Source organism: Nerophis ophidion, linkage group LG17, assembly GCF_033978795.1.
Source record: "Nerophis ophidion isolate RoL-2023_Sa linkage group LG17, RoL_Noph_v1.0, whole genome shotgun sequence".
Taxonomy (NCBI): domain Eukaryota; kingdom Metazoa; phylum Chordata; class Actinopteri; order Syngnathiformes; family Syngnathidae; genus Nerophis; species Nerophis ophidion.
In genome coordinates, this window is record NC_084627.1 from 2,337,370 (window position 1) to 2,343,369 (window position 6,000).

The 6,000-nt window shown below is 39.3% G+C and overlaps 1 protein-coding gene across 2 annotated transcripts in view; it reads left to right on the plus strand.

Annotated features, from left to right (window-relative positions):
- unc5cb (unc-5 netrin receptor Cb) overlaps window positions 1-6,000 on the plus strand; it is a 446,958-nt gene that overhangs the window by 407,298 nt on the left and 33,660 nt on the right. The window lies entirely within an intron of this gene.

A 6,000-nucleotide genomic window follows, 5' to 3' on the forward strand; every position in this document is an offset into this window, starting at 1 on the left:
TGTTTTTAAGCACAAAGATCCTGTAAATGACAGGAGCACTTTGCTGCTTAAATAATACAAAAATGTGAGTCAAAGATCCTCTACATAACAATTTAAAGATCTTCTACATGAGTGCAGTTGTGCTCTTCTGTTTTAAAAATCTTATGCTGCAATAACGCCTATCAAAGATCCTCTATTTGACTGGAGAGCGCTGCTGTATTTAGGCCGACTGCAAACACGCTGGCCAAAGATCCTCTATATGGCATGAGCGAGCTACTGTTTTCAAGCACAAAGATCCTGTAATTGTTAGGAGCACTCTGCCGCTTAATTAATACAAAAATGTGAGTCAAAGATCCTTGAGCGACCTACTGTTTTTAAGCACAAAATCCTGTAAATGACAGGAGCACTTTGCTGCTTAAGTAATACAAAAATGTGAGTCAAAGATCCTCTAAATAACAATTTAAAGATCTTCTATATGAGTGCTGTAGTGCTCTTCTGTTTTAAAAATCTTATGCTGCAATAAAGCCAATCAAAGATCCTCTATTTGACTGGAGAGCGCTGCTGTTTGTAGGCCCACTGCAAACACGCTGGCCAAAGATCCTCTATATGACATGAGTGAGCTACAGTTTTAAGCACAAAGATCCTGTGAATGACAGGAACACTCTGCTGCTTAAGTAATACAAAAATATGTGTCAAAGATCCTTTATAAGACAAGATAAAGATCCTCTATATGAGTGAAATAGTGCTCTTCTGTTGTAAATGCTATGCTGCAATAACGCCAATCAAAGATCCTCTATTTTACTAGAGAGCGCTGCTGTATTTAGGCCGACTGCAAACACGCTGGCCAAAGATCCTCTATATGACATGAGCGAGCTACTGTTTTAAGCACAAAGATCCTGTAAATGACAGGAACACTCTGCTGCTTAAATAATACAAAAATGTGAGTCAAAGATCCTTGAGCGAGCTACTGTTTTTAAGCACAAAGATCCTGTAAATGACAGGAACACTCTGCTGCTTAAGTAATACAAAAATGTGAGTCAAAGATCCTCTACATAACAATTTAAAGATCTTCTACATGAGTGCAGTTGTGCTCTTCTGTTTTAAAAATCTTATGCCTCAATAACGCCTATCAAAGATCCTCTATTTGACTGGAGAGCGCTGCTGTATTTAGGCCGACTGCAAACACACTGACCAAAGATCCTCTATATGACATGAGCGAGCTACTGTTTTCAAGCACAAAGATCCTGTAAATGGTAGGAGCACTCTGCCGCTTAATTAATACAAAAATGTGAGTCAAAGATCCTTGAGCGAGCTACTGTTTTTAAGCACAAAGATCCTGTAAATGACAGGAGCACTCTGCTGCTTAAGTAATACAAAAATGTGAGTCAAAGATCCTCTACATAACAATTTAAAGATCTTCTATATGAGTGCAGTAGTGCTTTTCTGTTTTAAAAATCTTTTGCTGCAATAACACCAGTCAAAGATCCTCTATTTGACTGGAGAGCACTGCTGTATTTAGGCCGACTGCAAACACACTGGCCAAAGATCCTCTATATGACATGAGCGAGCTACTGTTTTCAAGCACAAAGATCCTGTAATTGTTAGGAGCACTCTGCCGCTTAATTAATACAAAAATGTGAGTCAAAGATCCTTGAGCGAGCTACTGTTTTTAAGCACAAAGATCCTGTAAATGACAGGAGCACTCTGCTGCTTAAGTAATACAAAAATGTGAGTCAAAGATCCTCTACATAACAATTTAAAGATATTCTATATGAGTGCAGTAGTGCTCTTCTGTTTTAAAAATCTTATGCTGCAATAACCCCAGTTAAAGATCCTCTATTTGACTGGAGACCGCTGCTGTATTTAGGCCGACTGCAAACACGCTGGCCAAAAATCCCCTATATGACATGAGTGAGCAACTGTTTTTAAGCACAAAGATCCTGTAAATGACAGGAACACTCTGCTGCTTAAGTAACACAAAAATGTGAGTCAAAGATCCTTGAGCGAGCTACTGTTTTTAAGCACAAAGATCCTGTAAATGATAGGAACACTCTGCTGCTTAAGTAATACAAAAATATATGTCAAAGATCCTTTATAAGACAATATAAAGATCCTCTATATGAGTGAAGTAGTGCTCTTCTGTTGTAAATGCTATGCCGCAATAACCCCAGTCAAAGATCCTCTATTTGACTGGAGAGCGCTGCTGTATTCAGGCCGACTGCAAACACGCTGGCCAAAGATCCTCTATATGACATGAGTGAGCTACTGTTTTAAGCACAAAGATCCTGTGAATGACAGGAACACTCTGCTGCTTAAGTAATACAAAAATATGTGTCAAAGATCCTTTATAAGACAAGATAAAGATCCTCTATATGAGTGAAATAGTGCTCTTCTGTTGTAAATGCAATGCTGCAATAACGCCAGTCAAAGATCCTCTATTTGACTGGAGAGCGCTGCTGTTTGTAGGCCCACTGCAAACACGCTGGCCAAAGATCCTCTACATGACATTAGCGAGCTGCTGTTTTTAAGCACAAAGATCCTGTAAATGACAGGAACACTCTGCTGCTTAAGTAATACAAAAATGTGAGTCAAAGATCCTTTATATGACAGCAGTGCTTTGCCGTTTTTACTGGACGCTTTTCTGCCTTTTTAAGTCATGCAAAAATGCGAGTCAAAGATCCTGTATATGACAGGAACACACACCGTGCTGACAGTAAAGGTTGACTACGTAACGAGGGTCCGTCTCGCCACATCCTGGCTGAGGTTCCTCCGGCTGAAAGCCCGCGGCGAGGGACGTCCTCGTCTTATCTGCAGTGTCACGACAAAGACGGCCGGGGGTTTTGCTGCGATGCTGCGTGAGCAATCGGGGAGATAAAGACATCCATCAGAGGTTGTGACGCCGCTGCGTAGGGCGATGTCTCACTGGCCTCCATTTTGAGCGCTCAGTACGTGCAGTTTATTAAAGCTCTGCTAGCGTACATGAAAAATTGCCAAGACGTTTTACTTTGTTTTACTTAAATTTAGATTATCCCTTGAGTATCGGCCGATACCGATACTGATCTGATATCATATCTGCACCAATCTCACATAAATGTATTATGTAGTGTGGAATTACTGAGGAAAAATAGTATGTGTGTAAAAAAACTAATTTATTTATTATTAAATGTTGTCTTTAAGTTGAAGTGGAGTGGTATTTTTGTTTTATCTTGGCCACACTTCGTCTTCACAATCATTCATGAAGTTGAGCTTATTTCGCAGTAATTCGAATGATGCGGACACGTGTGTTACTGAATAGTTTCTAATACGCTTCTTCCTTGAAGACTTTGCATGTGTAAATAATATGCAAACATTATTTTTGTTTTGTACTAATTTATTTTTGTTTGTCATGTAATATATGAAAGACACCCTTTACGTATGTCGAGCTTGTGTGTTATTGTGTGCTTAGCTTTTGTGTAGCTGCTAGCTTCTAGTAGCCTACCGTGTTTACCTTTTGTGAATAACGACTAAAATATGAGAAAAGACCAACAATTTGCCTTTTGGAGGACAGTAAACATGCTACTTATATATATATATATTCAAAGCTGAATTCAACCAAGCAACCCAACCCCCTACCTCCCCCACCCCGCCACCCCCGTACCAGAAAGCACTTGATGAAAGCGGATACAACTTCACCCTCACCTGTGAATCCTCGCGAGAAAACCAACCAAAAAAGAGCAGAAAACAAAACATCATCTGGTACAACCCCCCATTCAGCAAAAACGTCTCAACCAATATCGGCCACAAGTTCCTCACTCTGATCGACAAACATTTCCCCAAAGGCAACACCCTAAGAAAAATATTCAACAAGGACAACATTAAATTGAGCTACAGCTGTATGAATAACATACAACACATCATTTCAAACCACAACAAAGCAATTGCAAAAGGACTGCCTACCCCCAGACTAAACGACTCTGAAACCAATAATGAATGTAACTGTCGCAAGAAACCTGATTGCCCTCTCAACGGGGGGTGCTTACAAACATCAGTCGTTTACCAAGCAAAGGTAACACGCAAGGACATTAACACATCCGACACGTACGTAGGATTAACCGAAGGAGCGTTTAAAACCAGATGGAATAATCACAAGGCCTCTTTTAGAAACCAGACTTTGCGGAATTCTACAGAACTCAGCAAGCACATTTGGAACCTCAAAGACAATAATGTTGAATATTCAATAACATGGCAAATTCTTGCATCCAGCACACCTTACAACAGTGGTAATAAAAGATGCAACCTATGCTTAAAAGAGAAACTGTTTGTTATACATCATCCAGATCTGTCATCCCTCAACAAGCGCAGTCTAATAATCATTAACTTTATCATTTGATGCCAGCAACACGTGACAAAGTAGTTGGGAAAGGGCATGTTGCAAAACCTGTATGTACCTTTCAGCATTAATGGTGCCTTCACAGATGTGTAAGTTACCCATGCCTTGGGCACTAATGCACCCCCATACCATCACAGATGCTGGCTTTTCAACTTTGCGTCGATAACAGACTGGATGGTTCGCTTCCCCTTTGGTCCGGATGAAACGATGTCAAATATTTCCAAAAACAATATGAAATGTGGACTCGTCAGACCACGGGACACTTTTCCACTTTGCATCAGTCCATCTTAGATGATCTCGGGCCCAGAGAAGCTGGCAGCGTTTCTGGATGTTGTTGATAAATGGCTTTCGCTTTGAATAGTGGAGCTTTAACTTGCACTTACAGATGTAGCGCCCATCTGTATTTAGTGACAGTGGTTTTCTGAAGTGTTCCTGAGCCCATGTGGTGATATCCTTTAGAGATTAATGTCGGTTTTTGACACAGTGCCGTCTGAGGGCTCGAAGATCACGGTCATTCAATGTTGGCTTCCGGCCATGGAGTGATTTCTCCAGATTCTCTGAACCTTTTGATGATATTATGGACCGTAGATGTTAAAATCCCTAAATTTCTTGCAAATGCACTTTGAGAAACGTTGTTCTTAAACTGTTTGACTATTTGCTCACGCAGTTGTGGACAAAGGGGTGTACCTCGCCTCATCTTTTCTTGTGAAAGACTGAGCATTTTTTGGGAAGCTGTTTTTTTACCCAATCATGGCACCCACCTGTTCCCAATTAGCCTGCACACCTGTGGGATGTTCCAAATAAGTGTTTGATGAGCATTCCTCATTTTTTATCAGTATTTATTGCCAGCTTTCCCAACTACTATGTCACGTGTTGCTGGCATCAAATTCTAAAGTTAAGGATTATTTGAAAACATTTTTTCATATATATATATATATATATATATATAAACTCGTAGCTCAGTCACTGGAATTTTACAGTAAAATCAGTGTTTTTTTTTGTTTTTTTACAGTATATTAAAAAAATTTAATACATTGAATGGAGACACGATACCACTGTTTTTAGAGGTAAAATTCAAGCAACAGAGCTGCTGGTTTGTTTTTTGTTTTTTTTTTACAGTAAAACATGTTGTATTAATGTTATTTTTTTGTTTGTTAGTTTTTTTACATTTTAGTGTCTTACTGTATATGGGGGGAAAAAAAACAGTACCAAAGTTGATTTTTGTCATGTCTGTGTGATCATGTTTTGTTTTTTGGACACTCAGTTCCTGTTTTTGCACTTCCTGTTTTGTTTTGTTACCATGACTACCCATGAGTTTTCACCTGTCTCACGTTTTGCACTGGCACACCTGTGACATGATCAGTGAAAACAGGTGTGCCAGTGCAAAACGTGAGACAGGTGAAAACTCATGGGTAGTCATGGTAACAAAGCAAAACAGGAAGTGCAAAAACAGGAACTGAGTGTCCAAAAAACAAAACATGATCACACAGACATGACAAAAATCAACTTTGGTATTGTTTTTTTTTTTCCATATACAGTAAGACACTAAAACAGCGGGATATAGTCGTAAAATCTATTGTCAATTTTACATTCTACAATTTGATTGATGAGTTGTTTTGAAATCATAAGTCAAGCAGATATTTAAGCACAGT